Source organism: Carassius gibelio, chromosome B5, assembly GCF_023724105.1.
Source record: "Carassius gibelio isolate Cgi1373 ecotype wild population from Czech Republic chromosome B5, carGib1.2-hapl.c, whole genome shotgun sequence".
Lineage (NCBI taxonomy): Eukaryota > Metazoa > Chordata > Actinopteri > Cypriniformes > Cyprinidae > Carassius > Carassius gibelio.
Window position 1 is genome coordinate 29,910,529 of NC_068400.1, and position 17,940 is coordinate 29,928,468.

The 17,940-nt window shown below is 36.4% G+C and overlaps 2 protein-coding genes across 3 annotated transcripts in view; both read left to right on the plus strand.

The window, feature by feature from the left end:
- LOC127957149 (myotubularin-related protein 12) overlaps positions 1 to 17,940 on the plus strand; it is a 64,130-nt gene that overhangs the window by 35,810 nt on the left and 10,380 nt on the right. The window lies entirely within an intron of this gene.
- LOC127957148 (PDZ domain-containing protein 2) overlaps positions 1 to 17,940 on the plus strand; it is a 66,879-nt gene that overhangs the window by 10,650 nt on the left and 38,289 nt on the right. Inside the window, exon 1 of one of the 2 annotated variants that reach the window (XM_052555553.1) lies at positions 7,566 to 8,045. The exons of the other annotated variant lie outside the window; for it this stretch is intronic. The gene's annotated coding sequence lies outside the window, so the exon portion shown is untranslated. Of the gene's footprint in view, positions 1 to 7,565; positions 8,046 to 17,940 lie in introns of those variants that run through there. 2 annotated transcript variants of the gene reach the window in all.

Below are 17,940 nucleotides of genomic sequence, written 5' to 3' on the forward strand. Positions count from 1 at the left end.
ATACCTTTAACAACTGGTTTGGTTCATTAAATAAGTACGCATATAGCTTTTTCTGAATTTCTGATTTACAAGACATACTGGTTTATTCAGTTTTTCCTGTCATTGAATCTCTCAGTTTTATATGGGAAAAACTGTGCAGTCACTGTGAACTGAAAGCATCCCTTATTCATCATGTGATGTGAGTGTGCTGGGACATATTACATGAGAACTCCAGGTTATTTGCAACTTAACATCTATTGACATTACATGTGGCATATCTACAGTTCTGTATATGTAGAAATTCTCTCAATTTGTAAAAAGCTTCCATTGTAAAAGTATTTCTGAAAATGTTTCTACAAAGTGCATAAATGTTGGTGGTAACTGAACTTAACCACAGATGGGAGCCTGTTTGAGTCTGAACTTGTGTGAAAGACATGGTGACGGTGACAGCATTGTACATTGCCATATCAAGATCACATCTCTCGAGGATGTCAAGGTCTTACAGTAGTTTTCAAAAAGTTGACATCAAGTTTCAGAAAATCTTCTGAAACTTCAAGCCATACTTCAATAAAATATTGTAGGTCAAAGGGGTTCAGCTGACAAAAAAATAAAAAAAATAAAAATTGTTTAGGCAATGTCAGTGTAATGTGTAATGATGTCACTGTTCTGCAAACAAACGAAGAAATGTCAGACAGACATTTTTTTTTATTCTGGGAAGTTTAGACAAGTGAGTGAAATTAGTAAACATCTACATTGTACAAGTTCATTCAGTGGGATAAATGTATAGTATATAAAACGTTTTTTGGAACAGCTCCTCATCTGACTAGGTGGCAGTTTCTTGTTTAAGTATCCGGGAGATTCACAGCTGGTCAGCAAGAACAGAGTCTCCTGTGTGTTAGTGTTCTCCGTGTCCATGTACAGCATGTCAGCATGTGTCCTGCAGTTGACTGTTTTCTGCCTCAGAGCATGCTATTTGGATTTTGGCCAGCGGGTCTTTCCTTGTTTGTTTCCTTATGTTGACATCTCTGACAGACGGCTGCATACGGTTTGTCAGTGGTGTGGACCGTCTCGTGTCTGTCCGTGTTTGGCCTCCATCTGGACCAGCTGACACGCTCAGATTTCCCTGAGTCCTCCAAATGTCTGCGTATAACCAAAACAAAGGATGGACCTGCTTTCTGAAGTTCACCATGCTGCAGTGCCGGGCCTTTTTTTGCCTTTTCCTTTCTTGGCAAACAGAACCTTGGAAAAATGTGTGACATTACCAGTACTTCTCTCTACCGTGTCGCCAGCAAGTTTAAAAAACATGTTGGAATTTTTTTCTTTGGACCATTTTTCTTCATTTTAAAATACTCACTGGCTCCCTAAAAAGAACATTTTTAGCTGCTGTTGTTATTTCCAGACTTCTAATTCAGTTTGCAAGCCTTTTTGATTCAGAATGAGAGTATAATAACATTACAGATAAATTATATTTTCTGTACAACCCTGATTGAATCTTGTACAGCTTTGATAATCCGGAAAATCAGTCACTGGCACCATTGACCAGACAGATAGAAATGTGCTCCCAAACAACTGTATGGTGGAATCCAGATTTTTTTAAAGGGATATTTCACCCAAAAATGAGATTTAGGCATCATTTACTCACCCTGATGTTGTTTCAAACCTTTATGACTTTCTTTCTTCTGTGGAACATAAAAGGAGATATTTTGATGAATGTTGGGAACCAAACTGTTTTGGTGAAACTTAACTTCGAATGAAAACAACAAACACTAAGACTGTTTTTCTTAATTTCTTCTTTTGCATTCACAGAAGAAAGAAAGTCATATAGCTTTGGAGCAATGTATGGTTAGTAAATGATGAAAGAATTTTACATTTTGGGTGAACTGTCCCTTTAAAGCTCTGTGACTAAATTTTAGGGATTTAAAGAAAACTGAAACCAAAACAACGGGCATAAATATTTTAACTGGTTAAACTAATATAGCACACATATTTTTCCATATCCAAAAAATCACCGTGTGATTAGTATATTCTTCCGATTTCTAGAGTAGAAGTCACATATCCTATACAATCCTATATATAACCAAGATGAAGACTGCTTCCTTTGAATGTTCTGTGAATGTTGTGGTCTCTAAGAGTTGAATCCATCGCTGTAACTTGAGCTCTATAATTAGGAGTTGTATTGTGTGACAGATAAATGATAGGAAGTTTTGCAGGGTTCACACAGAATCTGCTTTGGGACAAGTGATTCCCGTACGGATGGACGGCAGGATACAGACGGGGAGGAGGTTCCTGGGAGTGGCACGTGGTTTTGACTAAGAACTGAAGTTGTCTTCACAGACATATCATTTTCTCAAGCTAAAGAAAAGCTGTTGATGTCAAGACGTCTCGGGAAATAACGGCTATATTTCTTCTAGTTATTCTGATATGGGAGCTCTGTCTGTTTCCTGTTAGTATAAGCTGCTTACCCTGTGTAAGACCTGCAAAACAAACGAAGGCCTGTGGTTCTTTATTTGTAGTTTTTGGTTATGCTAATATATCTGTCTGGGATGATTTGAGATCAGGATAACTTAACTGCTAATTACTGAGGAAAAACTGTCAGGAAAGAATAATGTAAGCTGGTCTGCCTCGGTGTGGACAGAATAGCTTACATCTGGGATAATTGTGTCCTTGCAAACACAGGCTTCAAGTTTAACATTTTGAGCAAATCTCTGAGATAAGTGTGTCTTTGTAAGATTTGTGACAATACTGGTTGGTGAGGTAAGATCTTCAATTCTAGTAATATTCCAGAAGAATTCATTTTTAGACATTAAGGTATAGTTTGCCCGAAAAATACAATTCTGTCATCATTTACTTATTCATTTACTTTCTTTCTTCTAGGACATGTAAAAGAACGTTTTTCTAGTGGAAGTCAGTGGACACTAAATCTGTTGGTTACCAACACTCTTCAAAATATCTTCTATGTTCCACAAAAGAAGGAAATTCATACAGGTTTAAATTATGACAAATTTTTTTTTTTTTTTTTTAATGCATCCTTGTCTAAGAAAGCATGGATTCTTTCAACAACAACAACAACAAAAACCATACGGAATGAAAACCTTATTGAATGAGAGTGTGATTCTGATTTGTACCCAGGGCACTAAGCTTTATCAGATCTTTACTGAAGACACCACAGACAATTTTTTTTCTAGAGGTCTAGCCATGCATTAGTGTTTTCCTCTTCTCCTCACACAAACCTTTGGTTAAACATCAGTTTAAGGGAGTTTTATGAGCGTACCTCGGGGTTATGTTTGCTCATTACTGCATTACTCTTGTTTCCTGAATCTGTAAGAGTGCAAACACTGAGAACGGTTTCAGTGGAAGGTCTGCTGTGGAGTGGAGTGGAGAGAAAAGGCTTGGACGCGGTTCAAAAAGCAATGGACCGAAGCTTTCAAACACAAAAAAAGAGACACATGATGGAAACTTTATTTTTCATCAAGTGCTTTTTATGTTAATGATTTCAGTGCAGAATTTCTGGGCCCGAATGCAGCTCACCACAAAAAGCCTTGTTCGGTTTAATGTGTCTTCTTGTAATTTTGGTCCCGCTGTATTTTTTTTTTCTCTTCCTTTAACAGCCTGGCCCCAGCATCTGTCTGTGGGGAGCATGGAAAAAAGCTCAGTGGCACTGCTCCAACCGGCCCATGCAAAGTGTTCCCCACGTGGTCGATGAGAGCGTATCAGAGAAAACAGGGTTAAGAACGATACACTTCCCTTGGATTCGGTGCAACAAGGATAGCTGTTCATCTTGAAAGCTAAAATCCGCTGATCTGTTTTAATATTAGCTGTATAAATTAATTGAACAGATTTTTTCCAGAGATTAAGCGATCCAGAAGCCACAAGAATCTGGGAGTCTATAGAACTGAGGTGTGAAGAAATAAAGGATTGCACAGTATGAACATTTTCCCTCCACAAATGTTTTTACAGACATATACTGTGTCAAAGTGATTAACTGTAGTAGACTCTCCATCTGTCCTATCAAAACCACAACGAAACATTACACATTCGAGTTTAAAAGTCTGCCTAGTCGCTGTCAGTATAAAGATCAAAGCTTTTTAGTCTGTGTTTGCTTTGCATTGATTCTCAGAGTCCTGAACCGGCCGGCCAGCTCTTTGTGGTTGGTTAACTTGCTGCTTGGATGAATGAGAAAAAAGACTGCCATCTTTTCCCTGGCATTAGCTATGTCTGAGTTTGCAGTTTTCTCATAGGCAAAGAAAAGCTTTGGCTCTTTCGTTTTTTAGCAAAGAGATTGGTGCCATGTTCCCACAGTAATGGATATGAGCCTCTCAAATCAGGCACTGTGGTCTGGTTAAGACACACAGTGCAAGAATGTTCCTTGATTGAAAATAGCTTGTAATCATCAGATCAAATGTTTTGTTCACAGTTGTTTCTTAATTATGACCAGAGGAAATCCAAGATTGTGAGCGTGTGAATAAAATATGCATTAGAAGCGTTTAAAATGCCAAGGAAAAGAATTTAGCCAGACAGTTGGATGAGTCCAACAGCATAGAAACTGACAGCTGTGGTTGCCGTATAAATGTATAGTTATATAGCTGGGATCAGAAAGATTTTTTATGTTTTACAAAGATGTTTCTTGTGCACATTATGCTTATGCTCATACTTTGAGTGAAATGCTTTTTAACTTTTTATTCATCAAAGAATCAAAGATAAAAGTATTACAGGTTCCAAAAAATATTAAGTGGCACAACAGTTTCAACACCGATAATAAATCAGCATATTAGAATGATTTCTGAAGAATCATGTGAGTAATGGCTGATGAAAATTCTGCACTGCGAAATAGAAATAAATTATATTTGAAAGTATATTAAAATAGGAAATCAATATTAGATATTTCAAAATAGTATATACAGTTGTGCTCATAAATATACATGTCCCTTGCAGAATATGCATATTTGTTGACCTAATCTTATGAACACAACTGTGTGTGTGTGTGTGTGTGTGTGTGTGTGCATATATATATGTATATATATATATGCTGTGTGCCATATAACACAACTTCAATTACCATGATTGACTTTCTATCAATTTTTTTACCAAAATTACACTAAAATAATGCAATAAACATTAACTAACCAACATAAATTGCAACACAAAAAAACATTACAGATAAAAATACGAAGAAACGAAACTATTTATATAAGATTTAATCATGTGTTATTATCCATGATATTTGGTAATTCATAGTTTTAACCTCCAAAAAACATAAACGTGACAGTATAAAATTACATATAATGTGATGTTTAGATTTCGGAGTATGATAAGGTAAAGTTTTAACAGCAGCGTTTTTATATTATTTTTTTTTTCTGTAGAAAAAAAAAAATACAGCGTACAATTGTTAAACAGATGTTAGGATGAAAGATGATATTACTCAGATATCATATTTATTTGTCTCAAATTCCTAAGTGCACTTGCTTCACTGTAAAAATGAACGTCCATGCATAAACCCTGTGCCATGAGAATAACCCCCCAGATTTCTGTGGTCACAGATGGGCCTGAGGATTAGCTCTGTGCAATCCGGATATTCAGGTAATACTGTCTGGTTTGTGGAACATAGCAGTTTGAAGCCCCACAAATTACATTCCAGCATGTCTGGCTCTGAGATTTTCATTGGGGCTTTTTTGTGGAAAGTGGTGGTTTGTGATTTGTGGACACACAGACCCATGCACATACACATGACAGTGCCTTTTTATGATTTTAATATCTTAGCTCAGTCTGTGGAATAACACAATTGAATTGAAAGTAAGTGAATATATAAGCAGGTCACACATGTCCTATTTAAGATATTACAACACAAGGTATCAGTTTTTCAAATACAATCATGCTTTAATTTTATTTAAAATCTTTTTTTTATTTTCAAGTTTAACACTCCTGAGGTGTGATTTCTCAGGAAACATATAGCAGGGATTTTATGTCTGGTGAGAAAAAGGCTTTGCAATTGTTGCTTTGTCCACTAGAGTGCAGTAGAACAAAACGTTCCCGTTATTCCAGATGATAATCTTTTTCCTTGCACTAAACTAAATTGTGCTTAAAGTCTGCTGTTATTTACATAAGCATGTAGCTGTACTGTCCTTTAATGCAAGTCTCTGTAGTGCAAAATTGTTTAGTAAAAAATAATCAATTTGAACCATATTCCAGCCATAGCTTTGTATTTACTTTTACTGTTGTCTATTCAGAAATAAAAATCTGTTTTTTATGTGTAAAATACATTTGAGCACTATGCAGGAAATACGTTTTTAACATTTGTATGTGTGTGACTGTAAGAGATAAAAGTTGTCTTATTTCGGCATTTTCTAGATAAATATAGTCAGCAAAAAGACGCAGTGGATTGAATGTTCAAGTCTCTGAATTTTGTGGAAGGCTATAGAGTGCTGTGAATGATGCTACTGTCTTCTGGATGTTTCCCCACAAACCCCTCAGAGTTATGTAAAGAATGTGTGCCAGACTGCTGCCCGCGACCGGATGTCTTTCATAATGAAAACAGGCTTCAGGAGGAAACGCCCGGCTAGTGCAGACTCAGGTGCACGCTGTTACAATTTATGCTATTTATTTGTTCATTTGATTTATTCATAACCTGTTGGAGACACCTTTCCCCTCAGCAGTGGATGAAGTGATTTTCCATCTGTTTTGTTGGAATATTATGATCCTGCCAGGAAGGAGGACAGAAAAAATTAGGCTTCTTTTCCAAATCTGTCCGAATCTATGATCAAAACGTTTAAAACTAGTGAGTTGATCATGAGGCTCAAGGCAAATGCTCACCTCCTTCAGAAAAACTGACACTGCTCAAGGTCTGTCAAAACTGTCCCCAAACCAGAAAAAGATGTGGACAGTAACTTCTTTCCACGTTTCAGTGTGGATTATCATTTGAAAACTACACAAAACCTACATTCTCTGTTTAATAACTTTCCACATTAGTAAACTGTAATATCATTACACAAACCAGGTGAGATGAAATAGAGCACTTGAACAAAAATACAAGAAATATTGTACTGTAAGTAGACAAGTGGTCAAGTGCAAAGACCACAAGTGTGGGTATTTGGACAAGGCCTAAGTTTCCTGTATAATCACCACTACTGACTGAATCTACAGTTAGACTTGTGAGCCGGTTCTCTTGGTGATTCACAAACATTTGTGAATCATTCAAAGGAGTGATGAACTTTTGTGAAAACTAAAGGGAAACTAAACTGAATTTAACGTTATTTTCGTCTCCGGCATGATGATTAACCATTTTATGTTGAACCTTATGCTCCTCAGAATACAATCAACATTAAGTCATACTTGCTGTTCATATTTCTAATATAGTTGTTTTGCAATCAGTGGTCATTTATAGGAATGAATGTATAAATCATATTATTTGGCAACAGTTGATTGTGTGAATTGCACTTAAGATATTTCTTCCTCAGTTTTTTTTCTACTAAAAAAGTATATAATGGGACCCATACAGAAATGTTAACATTAATCAGGACCGTTCATAGCGCTATCCAAATGTAGGCAGCTGACTAGACTTTGAAACACCGCTGCTGTGGTAGTTAGCTATTCCTTCTTGTGGCAATGTATCCGAGATTGACTGTGAGCGTCTCTCTTCAGTTGGGAGTTTGAAGAAGGGGCGGGGCGATCTGAATAATCTCACAACCGCTGAGGTACAAGGCGCTGGATGGTGTATAATGCATCCCAGACGCGCGTGCAAAGTTTGCGAGCCTCGAAACGAGACGTATTTTCATTTGACAACCTCAGAGCAACGGACACTGTCCGTATCTACAACAGGCTGTCCTGTGGAAAACAGCAGCCATGGACTTTAATCTAGCGCTGAGTAGATCACATGAAAGGGGCGAGTCGCTGGAGCTGTTAGAAACATTTTCATGAACACACAGTGAGTCGCTCAGGGACTTTATACGGATGATTGCAATGATTATTGAACTCACGGGAGCCCAAACAGCGCGTGCCAGCTGTCTGGAACTGACCTTGCTGCAATCATGATGATGATGATGATGATGAAGGGGTGCAAGTGAACCTTTCAGGTACAAAACACGAATTTTCAAGTTAGAATTACTGTATTATGCCTGTATTAGTATATGCCTATTAAGCTACTTAAATGTTAGTTACATGTTTAAGTGAAGATTTGTAAACTACAAGTGTTTTAACGTTTGGAGGAGTAAGAAATACAAATCTTACAGATTATATGTATATATAATATATATAATTATATATAATATCTGTAAGAATATATTCAATGGTACACTTTTTGTTGCATTGGCTAATAGGTATCAGATAATAATAGCTAATTATGTCTAAGTGGTAAATGTCAGTTTCTACAAAATTTAACAGCTTTTCATGCTTCTTATTTTGACTGATTTGTTGCAGAAATGCACGTGTAAATTAAAAAATAAGTATGCTTATCTCTACCTTAACCCATTAAATCTGATTGAATCACTGCCAATAGCATTAATTTATGTACTAAATCATGTGTTGCTCTTTATTGGCAAATATAATAAAGAATAAATAAATAAACAGTTCTGTTTTGAATTTTGTTTGCTCCTAAAATGGCCCTCTACTACAGTTGTTATGTGTTTAATGTGTTTCCTAATTTCATTTTTTTTTTCAACATTCAAACTGGCCGGTATTATCTACATGTCGACTTGTGGTATTATCTGAACTCATAGTGGATGAAATCAAAAGGAGACCATCAGCTACTGCAAATGCTGCCGTGTGAATGGAAGTGTTCTATTTCTGAGGAAGCACTGTGTAAATGGAGACTATAAATCTACTTATCTCTGAGTCACATAAGCTCCCCAGCAGCACTACACAAAGAGGGATACTCTATGTCCTCGCATGTCTTAAACTGCTTTCTGAAACCCATTTGACAGGCACAAATTTATGAATGAACAAAAGTGCTTTGGTCAACTTATTGCACTGAATATTTCCTCCACAAAATGCGCTGCTGCATTTCTGCATCTTAAGACTTGAGTAATGTTTACAGAAGGGAATAGGGTTGTTTATGCCATATTCTGTGAAAAAATCTGACACTTTTCTTCTTTGTTGATGTTGTGTATGAATTATTTTTGCACTGCTTTGAAAGTCAGAATCCCCATGCTGTTTCAGAGCACATTGTCATGATTTGGCGATGAGTGTGTCCCTGAATTCCTTTAAGCCCCCAAAGGGAATAATAGATTTGAGCAACCAATTGGAACAGGTTTTGTGGTAACTAAGATCTATTTAAAGCACCGGGTCATGTTTGGGTTGTTTGGCTGTCCCAAACAAACAATTTGGTTTTGCTTTCCATGATCATGGTTTAGAGATAGATATCTGTCTCTATGATAATCTGAGTGAGGGGATATGGTTCCCCATTTCATTATTTTGTATAATCTACTGTTCAGAAATAAGAGATTTCTTTAAAAAAATCATACCGACCTCAAACTATTAAATGATATACATTTGTGTTTTTATGGGCTGTTGAAGACATTTGACTAGAGATTGACCTTACATAATGGTGATTTAAGAGTTTGATAACAGATCACCATTGAGTTCTAATTTCAAATCAATATTCAGAGCTACCAGTATATTATATTGTTTTGAAAACCAGTGTCCCAACAAACTAAAATCACACACAATATGCAAGAAAAACTGCACACATAGAAGGTATAAGAAGCTGACATCTGTCTCTCCATCTGAGAGCATTCAAATACAGAGCCGCTTGTGGTGGGCTCTGTTTCCCCTCTGCAGGCTTGTTCATGGGGAGATTGCTGACTGAGGTTATTACTACAGCTCTCCACCACACAGAGGAATGTATTTACTACAGTATGTGTGTAGGACTGCCATCTTGTCTCCATTTGTAACTTATGAGGCTTCACTTGTTTAAAATGAAATCAGGAATTGGAGTTATTTTAATGTAGAAGCATAAAATATGATGGCAACAGGTGGATCCTCAAATAAGGATTCCTTGATAATCATTAGGGATGCACCGATAACCTTTTTTATTTTTATTTTTAAGGATCGATCCAATCCTGATACCAACTGGACTAACCGAATGCAGAGTTTGCCTTTTGTGGGGCTTAAGAAGAACACAGAATAGTAGACACAATTTGGAATATCATGAGAATATATGGTGCATATTTTAGAGACTTTAGTTTAGATCATATTATTTGTTTTTCTTAAAGGAACACTCCACTATTTTTAGAGAGTTAAACACATGAGTTTTACCTTTTTCGAATCCATTCAGCCGATCTTCGGGTCTGGTGGTAGCACTTTAGCTATAGCTTAGCATGGATCATTGAATCTGATTAGACTGTTCTAATCTCACTCAAAAATGACCAAAGAGTTTTGATATTTTTCCTATTTAAAACTTTACTCTTCTGTAGTTACATTGTGTACTAAGACCGACGGAAAATGAAGTTGCGATTTTCTAGGTTGATGTAGCTAGGAACTATTCTCATTCCGGAGTAATAATCAAGGATCTTTGCTGCCGTAAAAAGGGTGCAGCAGGCACAGTGATATTACGCAGCGCCTAAATATAGGCTACCATTGGAAGTTAACTGGGGACTGTTTTCAGGTGCTGCATAATATCATTGCTAACAGTCTATTCAGATTCATTAATCTATGGTAAACTAAGCTAAAAGTGCTACCGTGAGACCCGGAGATAGTTTGAATGGATTAAAAAATGGTAAAACTCAACTGTTTAACTCCTAGGGGAGTTGGAAAATGAGCCTATTTTCAAAAATAGTGGAGTGTTCCTTTAACACTTCAGTCTGTTTAAATGCTCTGATGTTTCTGTTTCCATGTTTTTCCCCTCAGAAGTTGGTCACATATTGAACTCTTCTAATCCACATCATTAGCTAATCAGCCCAGCGAGAGCACGATTTTCTTAAATTTCTGGCCAGCATTAGCTCTTAGATTTTCAGTAAAGACCTTTTTTCAGTTGCCCCGGATGAAGCAAGAGGGAAGGAATTTCACACAGTGTTTAAAAGATTATTGTGAATATGGGAAATTTGGGGTCATGCGGAATGAGAGTGGTTGACGATGTCTAAGCCAGAGTTCATTCAGGCTTTGTTTGTGAATGACATTAATATATTTGAGGGATTTTTTGTACTGTTATATCAACACATTTGAAATTCAGATTATGTAAAACGTTTACTGTGCATTACTACTGCATTAAACCATTAAGTTTTAGTAAAAAAAAAAAATTATATATATATATATATATATATATATATATATAAACATACACACAGTGACTGAGTAATAACTATGTTAACAAAATATCTAGGACTGCTTTTCAGACAACTGTCACAAAAACACGCTTGTTAGGTTTCTGTTTAAAACAGTATGTCTATATAGTTTTTTAACAGTTTGGTTATATTATGCATTCAAACATTTTTAATAATAATTTAAATGTTCAAATAATTTTAGGGCCACTGTATGTGACCTAATGTGATTTATTACAAGAATCACATGATACTGCACAATGTCTTCTTCGTGTCTTCACAAATAAGCCTTTGGAATAAGATTGTTTGTTAATCTAATATCATTAGTTTATTGTAATATCCGTTTCTTGTGGTAATTTTAAGGCACTGAGCCTAATCTTAATCCTGTTTTTCTAGTGCTTGTTATTAATGTGACTGCTCATTCACATGTTGTTCCCTTCAAGTTAGTCACATGATGCTCTGACAGTTTCTTGTGTTGGTCACCACTTTGTGTCCAATGTAAAATCTGGATCCCGAAGCAAAACCAACCAAGAACCACTAACGTAGATGCCGTTGGACAGGTACTTTCAAAATAGCATTTGAAGAAATGTCAGTGTTTTGGTTTTGAATATGTGCTGAGTCAGACCTTTCTGAACTTTGATTGTTTTTGATGTGTCTTTTGCACTGAGCAGTGGTCTGGGAAAAGTTTCAAAAGAGTTTTGGAGCATTATATAGATCTCAGCTTGGACATAGTACTACATGAATCCGAGTTTTTGTTAGGAGCCTGAGCAATCTTCATTAGACCCTACAAACACATGAAAATGTGGAGTTGAATCAGCATCTGGATAGAAGCGCTTATATAATAATACTTTCAGTCATTGCATAATAATCATTGATATCAGATGTCCATAAACCAGAAATCAGTTTATAAAAACTCTTCTTCTCTTTTATGTGGTCACCAATCTATTTATTGTGTTGCCATATCTCATCTTTCGGTTTCATTACACAAATCATGACAAACACTAGACTGTGGGTGTGAAGTGGTAGAACAGTTTTCTCCTTTCTTCTCTCCACCAGACTGATGGAATTCAACCCGTTTGCCAGGAATTCCTAAGTGCATCTGTTTAAAGACTAAAAGCATTATCCTGTCATGGAGCCATTGCTTTACTCCTGTCCTGATGATGACCATGATCAGGGTTCTTTGCATTCCTCTCTTGCCCCCTGTAATCCAATATGGTAATGTGACAAAATATCTTGCGCCTAATCCTCAATGGTATTTCTGTGCGAGTCGTTATGGTTATGGCAAATAAGATGGAAAAGTATCTAAATCTAACCCAAGAAATGGGATTTCCTTACTTGGCCTGTCACAGTATAGGTTTATTCTTGTGAGTATGCAGGATCCATTGCAACATATGATTTCCAGGTCCACAATTTTATGCACATCTGCAGTTGCTTGGCTTACAGCCATGGGAAAAGATTTTTAAGAGGTTTCAGCAGTGCATATAAATGGGCGTCTTCCCAACCTGACGTCTGCACCTTCGATATGATTCCCACGTAGGCGCCACTTTGAGATGTCTACCAAATCCAAGATTGCAGAAAAGCAAACATAGTGCTTATTTAGCCAACAGTGTATAGGAAAGGTTTTTGGCATCCCCCAATCCATGACAACAAATCACTCCACGTAGCTCAGAGAGACTTTGAGGACTTCAAGATCATTTCAGCCAGTCTGTGTTGGTCGCCGTTCTGCTTAAATTGTGCTTGGCTGGAATAGATGGATTTCCCTACTGCAGCTGTGGTTTAGTCTGAGAGAGGCAATGCATGCCTGTTGCTGGGTTTCTCTGAGACCCATTAGCTTTTACAGCAGCTTAAATTCCTTGTAGATGTGCCAGAGCTGAGATCATGGCTTGTTTTTCTTCTTGTTTGGTCTTTATCAGATGCTGATTTGCTTGACAGGTCTTCAGAATGGCGGGTTTTTATCTCATTTTTCACTTCGGTTGTTTCTCTCGAGTGTAATAACAAACACGTGTCTGCTTCGGTGGGACACTGATGTGGGCGATCTCTTGAAAGCGCTCCATCAGTGCATGGCACACACCTGCTGTGAAAAACCACGGCTGCAGAGCTGGATGAGTTTTTTTTATTTTTTTTTATTTTACCATTCATCTGCATCCACGTTTCTTCTTTCCTTCAATACCTCCACTGATATACTTTTTTCCATCCCCTGCATTTTGTGCTGTGGTTTTCATCCATCATTCTAGTTCTGAGATGCAGATGGAAATTGGCTGAATGTTTGGCTTTTGATTGATATGAGGTTGATGAGCACCATTGTCTTGTTATATCACTTTATTGTGTGGTAATGTAATGTTTATGTTGCCTTCTGCTTATGATCCAGCATGTGTGGGTTGGCAAGGCTTAAGTTAAATGGTCTAGCAAAAGTAAGTAATGGCATGGACTGAACTTACATCATGACATCATGTACATAAATCACGTTTAGAGCTGCAGACTCACTCACGCTGACTTAAGACACTCCTTCTCTTTTATTAAAGAGGCAGTTCACTAAAGAATTCAACATGTCATTATTTATCCTCATGTGGTTCCAAACCCTATTGACATTCTTCTTGGAACACAAACTGTGAAATTTCCAATTTTGTTTTCTATATAATGACATTCAAATTTAAAATTGAAAAAGCACCATTAAAGGCTCAAACGCCAAAAATTACATTTGTTATCCATTGAAAATATCTCGGCTGTGTTCCTACAAATCAAATATTATATGTTAGATTTTATTTCAGTTTGTTCCTCCACACTTATTTTTCAGTCTGGTCTGGGATTTCCATTGTTGGGTGAACAGGCATGAAATAAAAAATGTACCTCATTTATTTTCTAAATCATGTTCTCTGAATCTTGTTAACACTTTATCCATGGGTATGTTTGATTTATAGTTTTGAATCAAAATGCCGGGAAACGACAAACTTCTCTCTGGTGATGGCTGTCGAACTTTTAGTCCTCTTAAACCCCATGCTCAGTCAAAAACAAACACGCATTGAAATGAGCCTGCATTTTTGAGTGCGTCGCCCACATTCAAAAACCGATGGAAATAACGAAGTCCCTGCCCAACATTTTTTCTTTTTCAAATCCATTACTGCCGTTATTTCCGTTTCATTGCAACTTCCGATATTGTAAAGAAAACAAACAGCTTATCCTCAAAAGATTTCACCTTGTTTTTTCTGTTTTGGCACAATGTAATTGCAGTTACACAGGGTGCAGTTGTTGGGACATGCACACCAATTGTCCACATGTGACATATGTTATGCCATCAGTAGCATTGTGAAGGTTTTAAGGGCTACAAGGAAGACAATAGTGCTGCAGTGTGCAATAAGGTTTTTACGCAGCCGACAAAGTGTCATTTATCGGAATCATTTGGAATGCAGTGTAACTTTTCCAGTCTGCCTTGAGATTGGGACTGTCATCAGAATCCAGGAAAGCAGATCTGGATTTTGCATGTGGCAGATTTGTGCCAAGATAGATTCGGTTGAGTTATGTTGAGACATTTCTCCTTTTTCCATTGATTTTCATGTGGGATGATTTTTGTCTCGAGTCCCACAACATTACAAACTTTGTTCTTATCAAAAAGGGAAGCTCATGGAAAACAGATCATGACAGAAATGGGTCAGACACTTTTTATTATCAGCTAGATGACAGAGGGAAAGAAACACCACAATAAAGGAACACTAGAAGCCCGAAGTCCATTGTCTCCAATTGAACGAAAATGAGACCACAGCTGCTTTAATGCTTCAGACAGCGTGTCAAACCAACAAATTCCAGAGATTCGCTTTTTTACCTGAAAATATCTGAAACATCCGAGCTGTCAGACACTGCATAAAACTACCACCTTCTTCAGGGAATTGTGATCTTCATCGACATTTCCTGAACATTCCTTACTTTGTTGTATTTTTAACGTGCCAGTACTTTCTGTCCTTGCATGTTTTAGTTCCAGGAGATCTAATATGACTGCATTTGCATACCGCATTGATCCTGATTTCCAGAGAGGATCAGACCTGAAGCTATCATGCATGGTGTTTATTTTAAAAACAGCTCTTGCTAATTTTGAGGATGAATTCATATGGTACGTTTGCATGCCCATGCTCTGCAATCATGTAAAGAATGGGTTGACCTCGCTCTGTCATTAGCATCTGGCCAGAGTGCAGAATGCATCTTTTTTGACAGATGATTTGAGCTGAAACTTAAATTTTCTCATATACATGACTACTGCTTTAAGAGATGGCATGTCTCGAAACAAGTATTAGGAGGTGAATAATAGCAACATATACTCATAACATCGGATGCACTGTAAAGGTATCAACAAGCAAAAAACAACAAAGACTGTGTCATTGGACTTATTTTGTAATTGCTCTTTGTCCAAGTATGAGTGTGTTGAGAAAATCTTTTGATGAACAAACTGGAAACATCAGCATGTACTTACGATATTCCGATATTCCACGGTCTTTCTCTCTAAAACAATTTGTCTCTCTTTCGTTTCTTTCATCTCTTCCATTGTCTGGCTTGCTGTTTAGGGGATGTAAGCAAATGCTTTGTTTTGGACTGACAGTATGGCTAGTCACTGTTATAGAAAGTCCACTCCCCATGCTATTGTACAGCTGAAAGCTTGGAAAGCTAGGGAAACAAATCACTCAGCCACAGTTCATTAGAGCGGTGTGCAGCACTGGATGTAGTGTTTTCATTATATTGAAGGACATTCATTTGACCCAGGGACCCTGACATCAGTTAAACTCAAGGTGTGTGTGCTCTTATGACTTAATATAAAATTTCTTAAGGCTAGATGGTTGTTCAACAGTTTGTCTCAGTCTTTATTTGCTCTGCTTTAAAAGGATTGTTCATCCAAAAATAAAGTTCTGTTGTTATATATTCATTGCCATGTCATTTCAAACCTGTAATTTCTTCTACTTCATTATGCTCTCTAGTCATACTGGTTTGAAATGATTTGTGGGTGACAATATTATGAGAGAATTACCCATAATCTATGGGTAAATTGTTCCTTTAAGGATACGTAGATGTGATCCAGCATTTAAAAACTTTTTTTAAGATGCATAAATCCTTGGTGCTTTGTGCTTTTTGGTCACCTTTCATATGGCACCATTAAAACCAAACTTTGCAAAACAAGCAGTGCAAATGATTAACTTTGATCATTTTAACTTGTTAATGTATAATAATGTTTCAGGTCTCAACCAGCTGTATACAGCTAAATATGTCAGTCTAAGCTGTCTTTATGAGAATCACATGAGAGAAGTGCTAAAATGGTGGTCATATAAGATAAGTCTGTGAAAGTGTTTTCTGCTGCTAGCAGTTAAACTTCTGAGTGTTTTGGGACATGTCCCTGAGGTGCCATATATCACTATATCAGTATATCAGTTTCTTCTGTCATGACTCTGTTTTTGCACTTGTCTGGACATGGTGTAAAACATGCTCTGCACTTTTTCTGTATCAATGCCCTTCCTTATTTCAAAAGCTCAGATAATTTCAAATCTACTACTACAGATTTAAAAACTCCTTTATTTGCTTTCTGAATTATACAGGCATAGTTAACACAAAATGATCCCTCCATAAAACACAAAAGGTGCAGTATACACTGTGGTTAAAAAGGGCTGGTAAAAATGTTAATGTTTTTTAAAAAAGTCTCACCAAGGCTGTATTTATTTGATCAAAAATACAATAAGAACAGTAATATTGTCAAATATTAACATATGAATAAATATTCATAAAAATTTAATATATTTTATAGCCATTACCTCAAGCTTCGGTGTCACATGATCTTTCAGAAATTGTTCTAGTATGTGACCCTGGACAACAAAACCAGTCTTAAGTGTACATTTTTCGAAATTGAGATTTATACATCATCTGAAAGCTGAATAAATAAGCTTTCCATTGATGTTTGTTAGGATCAGACAATGTTTGGCCGAGATACAACTATTTAAATATATGTAATCTGAGGGTGCAAAACAAAAAAAAAATACAAAGAAAATCACCTTTGAAGTTGTCCAAGTGAATTCTTAACAATGCTTATTACTAATAAAAAAATTATATGTTTTATATATTTATGGTAGGAAATTAAAAAAATATCTCATGGAACATGATATTAACTTAATATGCTAATGATTTTTGGCATTAAAGAAAATTCTTTAATTTTGACCCATACAATGTTTTGCTAAATATTACTATAAATATATGTATTATTATTTTTAACAGTTGTGCTGCCTTTTTTTTTTTTTATCAATTAAAATAAAATATCCAGTGTATGCTTGTTAGTATAAAGACTGGGGCTGTCAAACACTAAAATGACAATAAAGCACCATAAATATGTCATTCATCAGGACCAAGTGTGTTATATTGTATGTCTACCAAAGTCATACAATAACCTTATCTGAAAAACAGAACAAAAATTATGTTGTTAATCTTCCAGTGGGTCAGTGTAGCCAGAGTCATTGTTTGAACTCAAGAACCAGATCAGATTTATAAACAAGAATTTGGATTTGTGAACCGCATGAAAAGATTTTAACAGTTTAACAGAACCCCAGTACCTCTCACATGAGCTCTCTTGAATGCACAAAGCAGAGCTACAGTGGATGTCAGAATTTGTAAATAAAGACTTCGTAAGACTTTGAATATAGTGTGTGGTCATTACGTTTAATTGTATGAAAAAAATGTATATGTGTATATATAG